This window comes from Xyrauchen texanus, chromosome 10 (assembly GCF_025860055.1).
Source record: "Xyrauchen texanus isolate HMW12.3.18 chromosome 10, RBS_HiC_50CHRs, whole genome shotgun sequence".
NCBI classification, from domain to species: domain Eukaryota; kingdom Metazoa; phylum Chordata; class Actinopteri; order Cypriniformes; family Catostomidae; genus Xyrauchen; species Xyrauchen texanus.
The window spans coordinates 19,301,598-19,323,643 of NC_068285.1; the positions used below are offsets into that span (position 1 = coordinate 19,301,598).

The window sequence follows — 22,046 nt, forward strand, 5'->3', positions numbered from 1 at the left end:
TGGCAAAACCCACTGGAGGTCGACCTCTAATTCACATCCATTGAAAATCTTTAAATTTCAGCAACTTTTTTCTGATATTGAACGTGTGTGTGAGAGAGCGGAGATGGATAAGAAGTGTAATTAAATGTGCCAGGTGCAAAACAGTGTCGGGAGGGCAAAGTTAATGTTTTCCAATTTTATGATTTCCTTTAACCTACAAAATGGAAGCACACAAGGTCCTTCCACAACCACAGGAAAAGTAGCAAGGTAACACAAAACTAGAAACACACACAAGTCATTGCCCTTACACTGCACCCTTCATTTTCACATTTAGGAAAATCATAAACATTCACTAAGAGCCGTCATAATTCAACACAAACAACAAGCTCCAGTTGAAAGCAGCACTTGCCCCTACCAGTAGCATGTAGTATTGCATTTTAATGGGCCATGACCAGTATTCAATCCCTATGAAATCTTTATGTAGGGCTAATAATACTGGGCCCTGTGTGAAGACATTAAAGAACTTTCTGCCCATAAACATGCCCTTTATTCGCAACCATATCATTAAATCCTCACTATAAAACAAATCCTGTTGTTTTTACAACAAGGCAGCTGTGGTTGGCAGAATAATTATGTAAAAAATACAGTAAAAATTTAAAACAACCTGTAAATGTTACAGTTTAAAACTATTGTAATTTACATGACCACGATGGCGCTGTAAAATAACAAAAATAAATTAAATTTGTTACATTTACACAAAAAAAACACAAAAAAAAACCCCACTTCAAACTCGATATCAACCTTCTGAAAGTGTCACAATCAGCTCTTTACTTTATAATGTATTGTTAATCACTGTAGTAATTACAGAAAAGCACACGATGACATTTAGTTCACCAATAGTGACTCTTTCAGGAGCAATGACCAATAAATTCCTTTATTATACAGGAAAATATTTTTACATCTTTAAAAAAAATTTTTTTACAAAATGTTATTGTATTGTCTTTTAAAATATACTGTATATTTTACAGTTACTATTCATTTAATCAATTAAGTTAAATTTTTGCAGCAACTTTTACCATTAAAATTACAGACATTTTTTTACAGTGCTAAACAAACCTTACTGCTCTCCTGTACAGATGCAACACTGCTTTGGGATCAGGTGGATCTAAATTACATAGAAATATATCTGTAAAACAACATTTTATATAGTAGCTGTGAAGAATATGCGATTTTTGAGATGTCAAAGAGTAAATGTGCCACCTTGTGGTGGAGCTAAACAAAAAAACATCAGAAAGCTACATGTGGGTGTCCAAGTTGGTGAGTGTGTGCATCTGTGCCTGAGTGTAGAAGAGCCTGGCATGGTGCAGCAATGTAGGAATGCTGGGTTTGCTTTCCAGACAGCTAATTAAAAAGCAGGGGAGTGTTTTAATGTGCTGGAGAGCAGCAGGTCTCCGGATGGAGGGAACTGAGAGGAGGGGAAGACAGTAGGGGAGGAGAAAACTCTAAACGAGGCTGTAATTACACTTCTAAGAGCTCAGCAGGATATAACACTCCAAACATTTCCGTATGTACACACACACACTAAAATACAAGCACACACATGCAAAGGGAAACAAAAACATAAACATTCTCCCTCACACAAATGCACAAACTATACACGCAAGCACTACAAACAAACCCATACTGAGTGTTGGGTGGGACTAGGAAAGTTGGTATAATGGATTTTCCACTGGCTCTCACTAATTGCCTCATAAAAGGCTTGAAGAGTCATTTAATGCAACTCTCTCTTTTAAACACACGCGCGCGCGCGCGCGCACGCACGCACACACAACCAAATTATAATGATTTGAACAGAGCTGAATTGATTATATTAATGTGTATATTGATCACTTCTTGATTTTAGCCCTGCAGAAAATGCCTTAAGCCAGTCTAAGGTGGTTTTACTGGTCTAAAACTGGTTGGGGTGGTCTAATTTGATGGTTTAAGAGTGGTTTGGGTACTTGTTTGGCTGAGAGGCCAGCTGGCTGACAGCTAGACCAACTGAACAAGAGCTCCACCATGTAGCAAGACAAGCTAAACCATCTTGAACCAGAAAAATATCCATAGGTTAGTCTAAGGGTTTTTTCCCCCCTAGGAAGGAGTTTATTTTACATTTGGAAAAACTATTTTCCATTAATGGGAAGAACACCAAAATTCACCTTATAAGTGAAGAACATTATATACTATATATTCACCATAATATCTTTCAGCAAATCAAAAAGAGCCACAACAAGAACAACACTGTGACACTTCCCGTACTGGTAACAGCAAATGGATTTTGTGCTACAAGCCTGACATCTACTGGCCATTGAAAGTAAATTCGCTCAATTTCTAAAACAGACTCAAAGGCATATTCAAAACTCTGAATGCCTTAGTCATGGCCGGGTCTAAGGGGAGGGGGGGTTTGTCTGTTAGATTTGCGTCAAAATTTAAAGTTTTATATTTAAATCACCCTCATACCATCCCAGATGTGTATGACTTTCTTTCTTCTGCAGAACACAAATTAAGATTTCAGAAGAATATTTCAGCTCTGTAGGTCCAAACAATACAAGTGAATGGGAGCTAGGTCACCACAATTAATTAGGGCATACAAAATAAAATAAATGTAAAAAAAAAAAAAACATATCGCAAATACGATTACAGCTGCCACGTTTATGCATTCATGAAAACTTAAGATTAAGATAAGGCGGTTAATATGTTTAAATGATAAATATGCCATAGTTACTGTACGTGGACCAATCATTTTAGAGGTAAAGACACATATTGCATGTCTGAAGGTAGTTTTTTTTATTTTATACCACCTTTGTCAGGCTTTAGAGGAGTGTTAAACGTGATGTGGATGTGTATTTATCAACCTGTTACATGTCACACAGGCATACTGAATTAAGTAAAAATTTGTTTTGTCAATAGTTCAGAAAGAATATACATATATTTCTAATATTCCACAGATATCCATTTGAAATAACTTTTAGTAGGCCTAACATTAACAACCATTATTACAATACTTAACCTCTTAATCTCTGCGGACACACCCGTGGGGAGGCGCAATATGTTAAGCCGTTTTAACACATAACACCATGAAGTCCCTGTATGCATAAGTTGCACATTGAAAGCTTATAATCTGTCATTTTCAAAGAACCCAATCACTTTTGCATTTATTTACATTAAATAACAAAAATAAGGCCTTCAAAACATTTGTTGCAAATTGGCTCCACCTAGAGGTTACGTTGTAGTTTTATTTTTTTAAATGGAGTATGAAATCCCTTCACAAAGCACTTAAATAGACAAGTCATATATGAAAGCTGTCATTCACAGGAAGGTGACTGTATGGTTTATTTTTTTGCCATAATACAACCCCAATTCCAAATCCAATTCATACTGTCCCAATACCAAAAAGTTGGGACAGTATGAAAAATGCTAATAAAAAACAAAACAGGATATTGGGCATTTCACCCTCTACAGTGCAGAATATAGTAAGATCTGGTCAAATCTTGGTGTGTAAAGGGCAAGACAAAAAACACTTCTGAATGTGCATGATCACGGATCCCTCAGACATTACTGTCCTAAAAAACATGATTCATCTGTAATGGATAACTTTAACATGGGCTTGGGATTACTTTAGTAAACCTTTGTTAGGTCAACACCACTCGCTGCTGCAGCCACAGATGCAAGTTAATACTTTACTATGCAAAGCAGAAGCCATACATCAACACTGTCCAGAAGCACTGCCGATTTCTCTGGGCTCTGTCCCATCTTAGATGGACAGTGGAACAGTTTTTTGGTCTGAAGAATCCACATTTCAAAAAGTTTTTGTAAAACACAGCCGTCGTGTTATCCGGGTGTAAAGCAGTTCAATGGAAAGGAGGAGGCGAGAACCGGCCTGGCGATATAAACAATATTTTAATGATTAACTTAAACAAAAGACAAACACATACACAGGACGGACATGTCCATAAACGATATCTCTCTCGTCGCACCACCGTCCGCAATCGGCCTATATCCCTCTCAGAGGCTTAATTAGCCTGATAAGGGACCGGGTGTGTATCACGACCCGGCCCCGCCCTCCACCCTGTGACACCGGGCCAAAGAGGAAAAGGCCAATCCAAGTTGTTATTAGCATCAGGTCCAAAAGCCATTGTCTGTATGGGCCAGGGGTGTGTCAGTGCCCATGGCATGGGTAACTCACACATCTCTGAGAACCCCATTAATGCAGACAGATATGAACAAATTTTGGAGCAACATCTACTGCCATCCAGCATTTTTTCAAGGGATGTCCCTGCATTTTCCAGCAGGACAACTTCAAACCACATACTGCCCATATTACAAGTGCATGACTGTGTAATCAGAGAGTGCAGGTGCTAGATTGGCCTGCCTGCAGTCCTGACCGGTCTCAATTGAGAATGTGTGGCAGATTATGAAGCGCATTAGATGGCATCAAAGACCCCATACAATTGTGCAGCTTAAGACCTACATAATGGATGAATAGGGGAAAATTCCACTTTCTGAACTTAAACTTGTGTCTTCAGTGCCCAAATGCTTAAGACGTGTTATTAGAACAAATGGTGATGTTTCACAGTGGAAAACACTCAACTGTCACAACTTTTTTGAAGCATGTTGCAATCATCTTATTTAAATAACTGTACATTAAAAAAAATGAAATTCACAGGCTAAAACATCATGTGTAGTTGTAGTGCTTTCTATATAGAAAAGGGTGAATGTCATTTACAAATCACTAATTATTGTTTTTATTAGCATTTTTCATACTGTCCCAACTTTTTCGGAGTTGGGGTTGTACCACAGTTTTAATTATTTTAAGAAATAAGGCATAAAATGCAAAATCTTCTATGCTGCCCATTGATCTGTAAGCCTCAAATAGCCTCAAACTTCAAATTAAATCTCACCTTGGGTTGTTAGCTTTAAAACGAGTTAAAGAAATTACTTGTTTGTTAGCTTGCTTGGGTGAATAATCCAATGTTGTCTCAAACATTTTTTTACAACAAAATATGAAGTCTGGTAGAAAAAGTATGAGAAACAAATCATCAGCAAAATAGGTTCTCATCTATAAAAAAACAACAAAATGATACACATTGTAAAGATGGGATTATCTGCTTTCCAATGACACCTAGATTGGGCTTCTAGAAAATGTATTCAACAAAAAAAAGCGTGGAAGCCCTCAGCACTTCAAAACAGTCTATGGCTGAGCACTAAAATTCATTAGAGCACCAACTACAATTCAGATCAGTATTGTGTGATGGAAGGTGATGAGGAAAAAAAAATATATAGTACTTCCTGCCATCCAGTGCAATAAAATAAAACTTTTTGCTTGAAAATTGAGGACACCAAACTGAAATGGCATGCTTTTAAACTTTGGACAAAACAATACATGCATTTTTCTCAACAAAACAAAATGTCTATCATAAACAATGACAATGGAGTGGTGGTGGTGTAGTGGCTAAAGCAAAGGGCTGTTAATCAGAAGGTCGCTGGTTCGAACCCCACGGCCACCACCATTGTGTCCTTGAGCAAGGCACTTAACTCCAGGTTTCTCTGGGGGGATTGTCCCTGTAATGATTGCACTGTAAGTCGCTTTGGATAAAAGCGTCTGCCAAATGCATAAATGTAAATGTAAATAAATGTAAAACAATAATCGACAATTATTATTTTGGTCTTAATAGTGCAGCTTTAATGGCTGCCAAAATTTTTAAGCTCCAAAAATCACATAAAAGGCAGTATAAAAGTAATCCATGTGACTCCAGTACTTAAATCCATATTTTCTGAAGTAATATGATAGGTGTGAGTGAGAACCAGATCAATATTTAAGTCCATTTACGATAGAAATTCTTCCTGACCAGTAGGGGCGACATGCATGAAGAATGTGAATGATCAAAAACACAAGACGAAGAAAGTGAAAGTTAAAGCAGAGATTGACTGAGCAGGGAGGAGATTTTATAGTAAAATTGTACATAAATATAGATCTGTTTCTCACCCACGCCTATCAAATAGTTTCCTGGGACATTGATTTAATCACTAGAGTCACTTTTGAAGACCTACAGAGCTGAGAAATTCTTCTAAAAATCTTCATTTGTTTTCTGCTGAAGAAAGAAAGTCACACACATCTGGGATGGCATAAGGGTAAGCAAATTATGAGAGAATTTTCATTTTTGGGTTAACCATTCCTTTAAGTACTAAAACAATTTATCTTTCACCAAAGTTTAATTTCGTGTCCTGGTTGCCATGGTTACATGGGAACGGGACAGATGAGGTTTAGTAACCTGCAGCATAAACAAGATGCAATATGCAGATAATGCTAAGAGAGGATAACAAACAAACTCTGACAAATTAACTCTCTGTTGTCAATTGTTTACAATGATGTCATCTTACCTGCTACATGCAATTACAATAGATAGGAAACATACCAGGCACGTTCAAACAGGTTTCCATTGCCAAACAAAAACAACTTGGGCCTACTTAAAAACAGGACGAAATACCCGGAGCACCATCTAGCTGGCAAGGGGAGGGTATGACATTATTCGAAATTCCATTCGGCATAGGGAACCATAAACAGATATACCCAATTAACTTTCTTTTTCAGTCTCTGTCCGTATGTCTCTTTTTCACACATGGACAGATGCAGGTACATGTTTTTTTTCCCAGTCAGTTATCATTAGTTAAAGGAAAAAATATAATAAGATCTTGTATTTTGTATGGGGCTACATGACAGCTTGTTGTTGGTAGCATTTAATAATCCTCAGTCAGAGTACATGTCCACAGATCTTATGATATTCAGCAAACGTCTGTCTTGCCATGAAAGAAAAAAGGTGGTGTCTTTACCACCAGGAGGCAATGTTACTTAAAAGATTAGTTCATTTACACACCCTCATATCATCCCAGATGTGTATGACTTTCATCTGCAGAACACTAGTGAACATTTTTAGAAGAATTTCTTAGCTTTGTAGGTCCATACAATGCAACTGAATGGTGACCAAGACTTTGAAGCTTCAAAAAGCACATAAAGGTAGCATAAACGTAATCCATCATACTCCTGTAGTTTAATCCCCGTCTTCTAAAGTGATCCAACTGATTTCGGGTGAGAACAGACAACTCCTTTACTACAAATCTTGACATCAGCGGTCTACATGTCAATCATGATTTCAAGCACTAGGAATTATAATAGAGCTCGAAATCATGATCATGCCTAGACACTGCAATGGCAAGATGAAAAACCGCTTAGATCAGGGGTTCTTAAACCAGGGTCCGGGGACCCCAGGGGGCCACAAGGAGGTCCTTGAATTTAGAAAATAAATAAATAAAAATTGGACTGGATGGAAATCATGGGATCATGATTATTTTATTCTATAGACAGTTTTTAACCATTATATATATATATATATATATATATATATATATATATATAGAAAAAAAAATCTGCAAATAGGTTTGTGATGAAAAAAATATTTCTTGAACCTTTAGCTGTCATCTTTAGCTTGCTCACTGGGGATTGCGGCTTTTAAACGATACTTTATATTGTGAACAGTCTATACATATACACTTGAATTTATACAAACATTAAAAATGGAAATAAAACAATTATTAAAACAAAAAGAAAACACTATAAATCTGATACAAAATAAATGTATTTTGAGATAATATTTTACAGAAAGAATTTTAATATTTTTTGGCTTTAATACAATGCAATAGAAATTATTATTTTTTATTTCACTTGGATGTTATCTCTGTAAAATAACACTATTTTACTCAAAGTAATACTGGGTCTTTATACATGAAAAATGTAAAGCTGAATTTATATTTATGGAATGGTGTCCCTTGCAAGGGTATCATCATATTGTGGGTCCTTGGTATCAAAAAGAAAGGCATACATATCTGGCATGGCATGAGGGCAAGAAAATAGTGAGAGAATTTTCATTTTTGGGTAAACTGTTTCTTTATGTCCTATAGTCATATGTCTGAGTAAAATTCCAGACTGCAAACTGTAATCTCTATATATATATATATAAAAATAAACACACACCTCGGAAAACTTGTTCAACCTGTATGAAAACAACTAGGAAGCGGAGCTGAAAAAGAATAAATGAAGCATTTCAGATCTCTATTTGGTCAGACAATCAGCCATTTTGACTTTCGTGACAAGGAATGAAGTTGCAAGTTTTATGTTGTAACTGTAACCAAGTTTACTCATCACCACTGAAGATGGACCAGTCCCAAATTTTGAATGCAGGACAAGGCATTTTATTCAATTATTTCAGTGTCTGCTTGAGGCATCATCAATTGGTGAATCACAGACCACATTTTCTTTTTTCAGATTTAGGATTTTACATGTTTCACTAGACAAATATGCTAAAGACAAAAGTCCTAAAATCGAAATAAGGCTTCAGCTTATTTACAGCTCAGCAGTGGTTGCACTTCCTTCGCCAGTTGAGGAAGTTCAACCTGCCACAGGAGCTGCTGACACAGTTCTACTCGGCCGTCACTGAGTCTGTCCTGTGTACATCTATAACTGTCTGGTTTGGTTCAGCCACCAAATCAGACAGAAGGAAACTACAATAGACAGTCAGGACTGCGGAGGAGGATTAGTGGTGCCCCTCTGCCCACCCTCAAAGACCTGGACATCTCCAAAGTGAGGAAACGTGAAGGTAGAGTCACTATGGACTCCACACACCCTGCCCACTCCCGCTTTGAACTGTTGTCCTCTGGCCAGCGCTACAGAGCACTGAACGCCAGGACATCCAGGCACAAGAACAGTTTTTACCCTCAGGTTATTTTCCTCATGAACAATTAAACTGCATCAGGACTCCCCCACAGTGCAATAATATAAATACAAATCTCATGAGCATAGGTAAATTCACATATTTAATTCAATAATTGTACATTCACCCACCTTGCACATATATTACCACTTGTACATGTACATATGCCATTCTGTTATATATCCTATTATGTGTATGTCTATTTATACTCTTACCTTGTTTTATATTCTGTGTCTCACTGTAATGTTCTGTGTGCACTTGTTTCTCTCATCACCAAAACAAGTATGGAAGAACACTTTTTGTGTTAGAACACTTAGCAATAAAGCTAATTCTGATTCAGCATTCTGAACTGTGTAACGTGGCCTGTTGGAGGCAGGCCGCGGTTTGACCCCAAAGTAAAAAGTACACAGTCACATTTTCTCTCTTAGTTAGCCAAAGTGACATAGTAAACAAGTTACATGGGCTACCCAAATGAAGGCCTAGTTGGGCTTGATTTTCCAATTAAAACAAACGTGTAAGCAAGAGTTGTGTGGACAGAAGATTTATTGATATGGTACTTTTGCCGCTGTATTGAATTAACAGTCCTCAACCACAAATGTATTTGTTTATTACATTGTTATAACGTATTCTGTAAGTAATTGTGTAGTTGCAGTTGTGTAAGCCAGTTTGTTTGCCTAACAATCACTTATGAGGACCTTGAGAGCATGAGAACAAAATTTATTTGACCTGAATGCCAAACATTAGAGAAAACCTGGTAAAGCACGATAGTCAAAAGTGGGAATAATATAAATGTCTTAAAGAAAGTGGTCCTTAAGGAAAACCTGTTCCAAAGTGCACACAACCTTGACTACATGTAATTTTCCAGCTGTAATTACCATGACAACAACCAGGGCACACAGTCAGGACAACGCTGGAGTGCAGAGCTAGTAGAAGTGAACTCATAATACTTACAGTTATTGTAATTGCTACAAAAGATGCTCCAGCAACTGAATAAAGAATCTGAATATTTACATGAGGTGTGTTTTCATAATTTGTGATAAATTAGCAGAGAATTATGACAAAGTATTTTAACTTTGCCACTATGTGTTAATATATGATGGTTGTATGCCAAAAAAAAATACGTTAATACATATCTAATTTGTAATATCAAAAACATGTTTAAAAAATAAATAAAAATTTAAAGGGATGTTTTATCCAAAAATGAAAATTCTCTCATCATCCCAGATGTGTATGACTTTCTTTCTTCTGCAGAACACAAATGATTATGTTTAAAATAATATCTTAGCTCTGTAGGTCCATACAATGAAAGCGAATGGGTACCAAAGTTTTTACACCCCAAAAAGCACATAACGGCATCATAAAAGTAATCCATAAATAGTCCATGTTTTAATCCATATTAAAGCAATATGATAGGTGTGGGTGAGAAACACATCAATATTTAAGTAATTTTTCACTTGAAATGCGGTATGCATGAAGATTGTGAACCACCAAAAACTCTAGAAGAAGAATATGCAAGTGATTTGTTTCTCAACCACACATATCAACAGAGGGGTTACCAGGATATCATGTTTGGGGGGGCATTTGGCTTGTTTGGGGGGGCAACATAAACAATTGAAAAAATCGGCGCAAAATTAAGCTATACAACACACAATCTGTTTTAGTGCATATCTTTTTCTAAGCCAGGAACCCAGAGATAGGCACAGGGCCCCTATTAGACTATAGGGCTTAAACTGGATTTTTGTTGTGTCAGACCTCACTCATCTGCTAGCGATGGAAAAATATGCACAAAACAATCCACTTTTAAATTGTAATTTATCATCAGATGCAGAGGCGTTTCCAGCATTGAAGGACATCCGGGCTTAGCCCAGACAATTGTATTTTCACACTAGCAACCACTTCCCTGTAGTCCAAAGCTGGTGAGAGGGTATTCTTTGAGTTTTGCTCTGGCTGGGCCTGTTTCTACAGTTCCTAAATCTTCCACTCTAGTACTATCCTCAACATCCTCTCTCCTCCCTGAATCATCTGTGATGCAAAAGAACAGATACAGCACATAACTTATTGCAAATCAGCTTCAAACAACTAATTCATCAAGTGCTACATATGTCAAATTGTGGACCAATACCATTGAAGAAAATGTATTGGGAAGAGCAGATCAGTGGGATTGCCCTTAGATCTATCATGATTCTTGAATTTTCATGTACATTAACATAAAGTCATCACAAAAGAGTTATATTACAGTGAGTAAAGTGAGGTAAAAAAAAATACTGAATATAAACAATTTCTATTTTTTGACATAAATAGTCAAAATGATGTATAAGATCCTAAGTTAAAGCAATACATGAATGACTTTAGTCTAAGTTCATTGACACACTATGGCATCGAACTGTATATAATTCTCATCATCTCTATGAGAATAATTCATCTGTCAAAATCCTTTCATTAGGATCATTGAGATAAACAATGTTTCACTTTTAACTTTCTCTAAAGTAAAGTGACTTATTAATTGTTCCCAGTTTCCATGCCTGATTCTGGTACAGCTGCTGCTCCTCAGTCTGTTGCTCATCTTTGCTACACTCTACAAAACCATTTAATCAAATCAAAGTGTATATTTCCTACAAACTAATATCACAAAACAAGTCACACATACATTTTATGTTAATGCTTATTGGTTATCCTTAGTGAAAACAACACCTGATAAACAAGTACACCCCGAACTGGGCTCGAACCGCGGTCTCCGGCGTGAGAAGCGACTGCGTTAACTCGGAGCTACCAAACTGCGTCAATCTACACAAGGAGGTTAGAGGCTACAACTCTTGAGGTTTAGCCTACTGTGGGTGAAAGCCAGCTAGATGATGATCTTAAGACTTTAAGGACAAAAACAAATGAGAATTCTTACCCACTGACTTCTTTCGGAAAAATCCCCAAAGCCTCATTTGCTTAATTTTTGCTGTCTTTCCTGCTAATTGCCGTTAACTCGCCACTAAGTAACGTTAGTTGATGTCAACGACTGTGCAAGCTCCTCCTCTACCTGCTGCATATTCAACAGAGAGGAAGAAACGGAGTCGCCCATAGGCTACCGACAGCAAAGAAACTTATTCTATAGGCTAGATTATGGGTATGTCTATTTTTACAGGCTGTATGCAGTATGTGCAAAGCCAAAGCACAATGAAATAAGGCAACTTATGATTCCGGGGTTTACATAGGCTTTTGTCCGGTTTCATATTTGTCAGTCAACTATTCAAAATACATTCGGGGCTACACTCAAACAACAGATGGACAGATTATTTCTCAAATTCTCAGGGGAGGCAGAGCTTATCCTAGGGGAGGCACTGCCTCCCCCAGCCTCCCCCTACACACGCCCCTGCATATCAAATTGCTCCAGATTACATTGATTTAACCACTGGGAGTCTTATGGATTACTTTTATGGTGCCTTGTGATTTTTGGAGCTTCAAAATCTTGGCACACATTCACTTGCATTGTATGGATCAAAAGAGCTGAGATATTGTTCTAAAAATATTAATTTGTGTTCAGCAGATGGAAGACAGTCAGACACATCTGGGATGCCACAAGGGTGAGTAAATGATGAGTGAATTTTCATTTTTGGGTAACCTATTCCTTTAATCGAACTTTATGAAATATTTTTACTAGAAACAAGATCAAATTGAATAAAACTGAAGCTCTAATGCTCCAGCACTTACTTTAGTCTTGTCTCTATGCAAGGTCAAAGTCAATCAAGGTCACACACACACCACACTGTGTGAATAGTGAATTAAAATGTTTGTAGCCATTTTATCAATTACCATTAATACATTTTGTATCAGTCTATCAACGAAAAGCAAACAAATCATTAGTTTGTATCAAACAAACAAACTTACAAACTCATACTAAAACAAGGGTCTGTCACCAGTAATGCTTCAATTGTTGTGTGAGTCTGATTTCCTAAGGCTATGAACGAGAGGAAGAGTTGAAGACAACCATGGGATGTAAATCAGAAGTGGACCGAGACTGTATTCGGCTTTAAGTGCCAGCTTATGGAAGCCCAGGAGTGCCATTTAAAAAAGAATGAAGGAATAAATTATCAATCTACTAATTTGAAAATAAAACTGTGAATAAATACACCAATTTAGCCATGGACAAATAAATAGACACATTTAAATGGGTTTATTTAATTTAGGTTTTAAAATGTAGTTATATTTAGCAATAAAACAGCACCTAAGTCATTTCTAAAAGCACCTTTTAAATTGTATTTTAAAAAGGTATTTGCCCATTTCTTTTCTTAATAAATTTACCAATTGCTTTTCTTCATCCATTTGCCTATGGCTTTTATTTTTCCTTTTTCTGTTCCTTTTCTGTTCCTTTTCTTTCTCCAAATAAAAAAATGCCATTGGACTGTTGACTCATAGGATCAACCAATGAACTTTTGACCCTCTCTCCCACGTGCCACTCAAAGAGGATGTAAGACGGCCTGCCATTGGACGACGGCACGTACAGTTTACGTGATATTATTGGATCTGCGAATCCCACGCAAATGTAACGGATATGAAGCATTTAAGAAGTCACTGTTGCTGTGAAATGCTGAGTGCTACCCTACCCAAGCGTGCACAGTGATATGTGTCCAGGATGGGAGCTGGTAATCCTGATGCGGTCAACAAAACCAGCCTCCCGACCCATGCCCCGAACTGAAAGCATACAAGGTGAGCAAGGGCAACGGCTCGAGTCGCTGGAGAAAGTTAATGGACTTTCTAGAACATATACTGAAGAAAACACACATCACCTTTCAGTTATATCACATTCATTGTATGATCGAGAACGGTGGACTCTCGGAATGACGGTCAGCTGAGGAAACAGAGAAGGCAATATAAGCAGACTTTTGTAGAACAAATGGTAGTTTAAACTAATGTTTTGTATTACTTGTGTAATTCAAAATATATACATATTTTCCATACCAACCTGCTGTGTAAATCGGTTTATAATGTTGCAAATAAAGTTTGTGCTTAATCTTTTGTTTTGATCGTCTTCATAAAAAGGTTTATTGACTGACAGTAGCTATATACACAGTAAATGTACACATTCTTTTATCACATTCCTCTTTTACAATTGTAGTCTGGGTCTTAAGGATTTAACATTTTGAATGAATTTACATTTTAATTGTACCCAAATCGATTGTTATAGGCTAAATTTAATTGACACAGATAATGGCAATTAACATGTCAAAGATGTTTGAGGTAAAATGTTCAAGATTTAGGCCAGACATTTTCTGAGAGAAAAAAAAAAGCAATAACCAACAATTGTTTTTTTACCCATTCACTGCTGGAATTGTGTGAAATGAAACCATGTCACTTAACATGACTGTTTCTGGAAAAAAAAGACCTTCTGGTAGTGTAAATGAAAGATAACACATTATTAAGCTTAATAAACAGAAACAGTTTAGAAAATTTAATTGTGTCCCAGTGCTTATGGTCAATGATCTCACAGTGCATTGCACAGAAGTTACAGTATTTTGGCTTTTTTTCACAAATATGGCAGAGAGAGCATCATACAGCAATGCAACTGGTTAATAGCTATAAGGTCAGGCAGTGCAGAGAGGCAGTTGATTTAGTACAGGATCTGGTGGTATTCTTCATCGGCCTGGTACCTCAAGCAGTGAAGAAGGGTGAGGCTAATGGAGGATACTGTGCGTTTCAGTTCGGGGCACGGGTCAGCAGGCTGGTTCTGTTGACAACATCACGATTACCAGCTCGCATCCTGAACACATATCACTGTGCACACTCAGGTAGTGCTGCATTCAGCATTTCACAGGAACTGTGAACGAGCCACCATTAACTTCTGATATGCGTTGCATCCTTTTCTTATGAGTGTGATTTGCAGATCCAATAATATCACTTACAGTAAACTGATTGTATCATCGTCCAATGACAGGTCATGTGGGAGAGAGGGTGTGCCTTGTAACGGAGTCAAATGTTCATTGGTTGCTCCCACGAGTCAACAGTCCAATGGAATTTTTAACTCGATTCTCAATTGGAGAAAGAAAAGGAAAATAAAGGAAAAAGAAAAGCCATAGGCAAATGAATTAAGAAAAGCCATTGCCAAATACCATTTAAATGGTGCTTTTAAAGTACATTAAGGAGTGCATTTAAAAGACTCATTAATGTACTCATTTATTGCTACACTTAATGACAATTTAAACATTAAATAAATTATTAATGCACACTTTTATTGTTAAATATAATTACATTTTTAAACATGAATTAAATAAACTTTTAAATGTGTCTATTTGTTTGTCCATTTATAAATTGGTGTATTTATTCACATTTTTATTTTTAAATTAATAGATTGATAATGTATTCCTTCATTCTTTTTTAAATGGCACTCCTGGGCTTCCATACCGGCTGTCTAAAATATAGGTTAACCCTGTTAAGCAACAACATTATTTTTCAAACTAGTCAGTATCCAAACCTAGTATTAACTCAAGCAATGCTCAGTGATTACAGTTATATTATCATCATGTTACTATCCCTTAATGATCATTTAAAATCTTGAACTTATTTCATAATCATGCAAGATTAATTTTAACAAGCATCTTCATGTCTGGCAAACTGCCAAGCTTAGGCACAGTATGTGGTCAGCACTCAATGGGATTATTATTGATTAGTAGTATTAATGATCAGTGGTAGGGGGTCTCTCATTGTTGTGTTCATTAAACCAAGAGCACAGGGTTCAGAACCTTTAAGTCAGATCTCTGACCCCTGAGGGAAATCAGGCCAGCTGATCTTTTATGACACTACAGTGACACACACACACACACAAACAGACTGGGGTGCAGGTGTGTTTCATTGTGACAGAGGTCTTCCATGGTGACAGCTGAAGTCACTATGGAAACAAGCTGAGGGAAGCACCGCTATTAGTATGAATATGAGCAGATTGTAAACCACTATATGCCAGCACCTATGAATTCACTCTTTATAAAAAATAAAATAAAAAATACAAAAATTTTGCATCACAGATCTGCAAGTCATACAGATATTTTGGCAAGTACACATAAACAGTAAGGTAAAGGAAACCGATTCTGACATTATACAGAACTCATCTCATTGATTGTCATCCTCACTGGCTATTAAACAATGTCTGTGCTGATGTTCATAATGCAAGTCATCCTATGGAATAATTTTTATTATTTAACGTCCTGGTGAGTGTGTAATGCACACAAAGCATGCATAATTTTTGTGTCATGTGGTTTTATTGTAATTCTATACATGTACTGTATGAATTCTTGCATTTAAATTATTATATATTTGGAATTACTTTTGGGTGGTACTACTGGTATTGTGTGTAAATTATGTGGAGTGTAAGAACATCTGGGCATGAGGACACTCATCTCTTTATATGGAAGTTTTCAAGTTACTCTAGGATAACAATGCATTAGTTATTAGAGTATATTAATAGCCAAAATCTATAATGAATTTGCATAATTTCTGTAAAACACAAACTACAGAACAACTCTAATAGGATCATTCTGCAATATAGTGAATCAGTAACTTGAGATTAGTTTGAATTTAGAATTTTCTTTTTGAACCTTCACGTGAACCAACTTAACAGGCATTCACTCCTGCGGACTTGACAGACAGCTAGAATACACAACACAGGCATAAACAATGGCTCTCCGCAGTGAGCGCTAATTACGGTACATTCAGGCCTAGATTTAAACAGAGCAGAATCTGGGAACTCTGCACAAACCCGTGCACCCGCAGCTGAAACCTGCCTGTGACTATCTATCGCCTTATATTCAATCCGTGCAAATGCTAAAGCTATGTTGTGTTCGTGCGGGAGATTTAACGCCTCACTCAATGCAAACCGGCCAAGCGCGAGACGCACAGACGTGCCTTCTCTCGCGCTCGAGAGCGGCTGGTTAGCGGGACAGGAGGCCGAAACCGGAGCGCGACTTACCGATGTGGTTATCCTCGATGTGCACGATGAGCTCGCCCAGGGACTCGAAGTGCAACCCGCATCCGCCAAACCGGCAGACGTTGGAGAAGAAGGAGGCAGCCGCGACGCCCGTCATGATGGATGTGTTGGCAGAGGTCCGTGAGCTTGCAGACCGGCAGAGGCAGAGGCTGTGCGGGATGGGGTGATCAAATAGCAGGCAGCTTGTAGAAGCAGCAGCGGCGGTGATTGCAGCTGGAGCTGTTTAGACGGCTGGCAGCCAATGGGAGGGGGATGGGAGCAAAGCAGCATGACGGAGGAGGAGGAGGAGGGACCGGCGAAACAGACATGCTGCTGTTCACCTGAGCGGAGAGCAGGACGGGGAAATTGGAATGTTTCATAGTTTCAATAATAGGATTCATAGCTCCTATTATTTACCGTTTCATCGATTATTTCCACGCGTCTTTTGCTAGGTTTATAGAAGGGCTCAATTTAAAAGTCCTGTCAAATGTTAACCTATGCTAAGTTTTTTATTGTCTTACATTTTTTTCTTTATGAAAGTGTCAAATGCTTCTGTTGGTACAATGTTGTGTACAACACAAATGTTGGTACAACACAAATGTTGGTACAACACACAAGAAAGATGAAGACAACATCTTTTGTGCGATGAACAGTATTGGGTGTAATCTGATTACAAAGTTGTTACTGTAATCAAATAACTTTGGGTATTAAAAGTTAAATTACATTTTAAATTCTTGTAATCAGATTACAGTTACCGACTTTTAAAATATATATACCTTTTAAAACATAAATTATGTTAATATGTTTGTATTTCTGTGCCAGCTGAAGAGCATGCACTCCTTAAAGGGATATTTCACCCCAAAATTAAAATGATCTTATCATTTAACAATCCCAGATGTGTATGACTTACAGTGGCATGCAAAGGTTTGGGCACCCCTGGTCAAAATTTCTGTTGCTGTGAATAGTTGATTAGAAGATGAACTGACCTCCAAAAGGCATAAAGTTAAAGATGAAACATTCTTTTCAAAATTTTAAGCAATATTATTGTATTATTTTTATTTTGTACAATATTATAGTGGAAAAAAAAGGAAAGGAGCACCATTCAAAAGTTTGGGCACCCCAAGAGATTTGAGCTCTCAGATAACTTTTACCAAGATCTCAGACATAAATTAGTTTGCAAGGGCTATGGCTTGTTCACAATCATCATTTGGAAAGGCCAGGTGATGCAGATTTCAAAGCTTTATACATACTCTGACTCCTCAAATCTTGTCCCAACAATCAGCAGCCATATTCAAATAATTGAAGCCCACAAAGCGTGAGAAGGCGATAAGCAGATAGCAAAGCGTTTTCAGAAAGCAGTTTCCTCAGTTCATAATGTAATTAAGAAATGGCAGTTAACAGGAACGCTGGAGTTCAAGTTGAGGTCTGGAAGACCAAAAAATCGATCGATCATGCTTTGGGCTTGTGTTGATGCTAGTGGCACAGGGGAACATTTCACTGGTAGAGGAAAGAATGGATTAAATTCAATACCAGCAAATTCTGGAACATCACACCATCTGTAAAAAATCTGAAGATGAAAAGAGGATTGCTTCTGCAACAGTATAATGATCCTAAACACACCTCAAATTCCACAATGGTCTACCTCAAGAGGCGCAAGCTCAAGGTTTTGCCATGGCCCTCACAGTTCCTTGACCTAAACGTCATCAAAAATCTGTGGATAGACCTCAAAAGAGCAGTGCATGCAAGATGGCCCAAGAATCTCACAGAGCTAGAAACCTATAGCAAGGAAGAATGGGTGAAAATCCACCAAACATGAACTGAAAGACACTTAGCTGGCTATAAAAAGCTTTTTCAAGCTGGGATACTTGCCAGGGGGTGTTACCAAGTACTGACCATGCAGGGTGCCCAAACTTTTGCTTAGGGCCCTTTTCCTTTTTGTAATTTTGAAACTGTAAAAGATGGACTTAAATTAAAATTGCTTAAAATATTTAAAAAAAAATGTGTCATCATTAACTTCATGCATTTTGGAAATCAGGCCATCTTTTGCTCACTTAGTTATTTACTGCAACAGTGAATTTAGATCAGGGGTGCCCAAACTTTTGCATGCCACTGTATCTCATCTTTCTGAAGATTTAACCATTGGAGTCTTATGGATTACTTCTGTTTAGTTTTTTTGTTAGGTTTTTTTGTTGTTTTGTTTTGGAAATAAAGGACTGATCACCATTCACTTGCATTGTAAGGACCTACAGTGCTGAAATATTCTTCTAAAATCTTAATTTGTGTTCTGCTTAAGAAAGAAAGTTATACACATCGGGGATGGCATGAGAGTGAGTAAACGATGAGCAAACTTTCATTTTTGGGTAAACTATCCTTTAAGTCAATGTTATTGAGAAACTGGGAAATACAGACTTTTGAAGAAAAAAAATGGAATTTGAGTGGACAACAAAACATTTTCTACCAATGTATTTTAGAATGTAATTTAAGATTACTTTTTCAATTAAGTAATCAGAAAAGTCAGTAATATTATTACAAGTTTAGATAAGTAATTAGTAAGTTGTTGAGAATTACTGTAACTCATTTTACTTAACTTAATGTAAACCCCCATGTTATGTCATGTCTTGTCATGTCATATCGTATGTTTTGCTCTTGTTCTTTCCTTCTACTCTCATGCCATCTATTGGGCCTCTTTTGTTACTTCTCTCCTTTTCCCTCGCTCCCCAGCTGTCTCTCGTCTCCCCCTAATTCTTCGTCTAATTCTTCCCCACCTGATTCCGTTTTCCCCGCTGATTAGCGCTCTACTTCTTTCCCTGCTTTCTCTGCCTTCATTGTCTGAGTCTCACTAGAGAACGCTACACGCTGTTTCTGTCTACCGTCAGAATTGTCGCTGTCCAGTCCTGTCCTGTATTTGTTCCCGCTCCTCTGCACCCCTCTCTCCGTTAACCACCTGGATTTGTGTTCTATTCAGTTCAGCCCTCGCTGCTAGAGGTCTGGTGCCTACGCTCTCCCTCTATCCCTGCCAACCCCAGGGGAATCCACAGCCTGTCGGCGTCACACTGCAAGCCCCGGCAGCCGCCTAAGGGAGGCCCGCTAAGGAGCGCTGAGGACTGCTCCCTTCATTCTTCGATCCGCGCTGTGGATTGTTTATGTTAACCTTTTCGCCTCTCAAGGAGAAGACTTTGTGTTTTGCAGTGATCTAATTTTGAACTTCATTAAAGACTGCTTTCTGTTATATCGCTTTTGGGTCCTCACTTACCTCACAACAGAAGACTCAGACCAGAAATGGACCCATCGATCCCGAATCCTCTTCTGCCGGCTGTCAAGCTCCAAGGGGCGATGTTAGGCAGACACGAGGGGGAGTTATCTGCTGCCTGACATGCTATTGAGGCCCTGGCTGCTCAGGTCGCTGACCTCACCGGTCAACTCCAGACTCTTCGCCTCGACTCTTCGGCCACTTCCAAGTCTTCCGGACCCCCTGAGCCCAGGATCAACAACCCGCCCTGCTACGCTGGTGAGCCCACGGAGTGCCGCGCTTTTCTCACCCAATGCGATGTTGTCTTCTCTCTCCAGCCCACCACCTACTCCCTGAGCAGGGCCCGCGTCGCATATGTGCTTTCTCTCCTCTCGGACGGGCTCGTGAGTGGGGCACGACCATCTGGGAGGCGGAGGCTGACTGCATTAACCACTATCAGGACTTCAGGAGGGAGATGATCCGGGTTTTTGATCGTTCTGTGTTCGGCGAGGAGGCCTCCGAGTCCTGTCGTCACTACGTCAGGGTAAGCGGTCCATCACGGATTATTCCATCGAGTTCGGACTCTGCCGCCTCTTGCGACTGGAGCGAGCCTGCCTTGCTCGCCCGCTTTCTGGAGGGTCTCTGCGCGGAGGTCAAGGGCGAGATCCTCTCCCGTGAGGTTCCCACACGAGTGGATTCCGCGATTGAACTCGCCATCCGCATCGAGAAGAGAATCGACCTTCACCGCCGGACCCGTAAGGCTGATGCTGCTTCTCTCTCAGCCCCTTTCTTCACTGCTCTACCATCCTCCTCCTTGGCCGCGCCGTCTGAGCCCATGCAGTTAGGGGGTATCCGCATCTCGGCTACAGAGAAGGAGCGAAGAATTAACCATCGCCTCTGTCTTTACTGCGGCGCTGCTACCTCGTCACTTCCTGTCCGGTAAAAGCCAGAGTTCACCAAGTGATCGGAGAGCGACTGGTGAGCGCAACTACCCTGGCCTCTCCTTCAAGGTCCTGTTCCACATTCCCTGTCCATCTCCGTTGGACCGGCTCTTCCGCTTCCTGCAAGGCTCTGATTGACTCTGGGGCAGAGGGCTGTTTTATGGACGAGACTTGGGCTCGAGAGCACAGCATTCCCCTTTCTGATTTAAGGGAGCCCTCGGCCCTGTTCGCTCTGGACGGTAGTCCCCTCCCGGGATTCAGCGTGAGACGCTACCCTTAACCCTCACTGTCTCTGGTAATCACAGCGAGACCATTTCCTTTTTTATTTTTCAGTCACCATTTGCTCCTATTGTCTTAGGCCACCCTTGGCTAGTTCAACATAACCCCTCCATTAATTGGTCTAAGAACACCATCCTCTCTTGGAATGTCACGTGTTATGTGAAGTGTTTAACGTCTGCTATTCCCCCCATCTCCTCTGTCTCTCTCTCTCTCAGGAGGAGCCTGGTGATCTGACTGGTGTGCCGGAGGACTATCACGATTTGCGAGCGGTGTTCTGTCGTTCCCGAGCCGCTTCCCTCTCCGCACCGTGCATATAATTGTAAGATCGAGCTCCTCCCAGGAGCCACTCCCCCCCGCGGTAGACTTTACTCTCTATCAGTTCCCGAGCGCCAAGCCCTTGAGGATTATTTATCCGCCTCGCTCGATGCCGGTACCATAGTTCCCTCCTCGTCTCCCGCCGGGGCGGGGTTTTTTTTTGTTAAGAAGAAGGACGGCTCTCTTCGGCCATGCATTGATTATCGAGGGCTGAATGACATTACTGTTAAGAATCGTTACCCGCTCCCTCTGATGTCTTCAGCCTTCGAGATATTGCAGGGAGCCAGATATTTTACTAAATTGGATCTGCGTAACGCTTACCATCTCGTGCGCATTAGGGAGGGGGCGAGTGGAAGACCGCTTTAACACCCGTTAGGGCATTTTGAATATCAGGTCCTTCCATTCGGCCTTGTCAGCGCCCCAGCTGTCTTTCAGGCGCTCATCAACGACATCCTAAGAGACATGCTGAACATTTTTGTTTTCGTTTATCTCGGCGATATTTTGATTTTTTCACCGTCGCTCCAGATTCATGTCCTGCATGTTAGCGCGTACTTCAG

The 22,046-nt window shown here is 39.2% G+C and overlaps 1 pseudogene; it reads right to left on the reverse strand.

Moving 5' to 3' along the window:
• LOC127650796 (juxtaposed with another zinc finger protein 1-like) overlaps nucleotides 1–17,016 on the reverse strand; it is a 28,560-nt pseudogene extending 11,544 nt beyond the window's left edge.
• Between the last annotated feature and the right edge of the window lie 5,030 nt (nucleotides 17,017–22,046).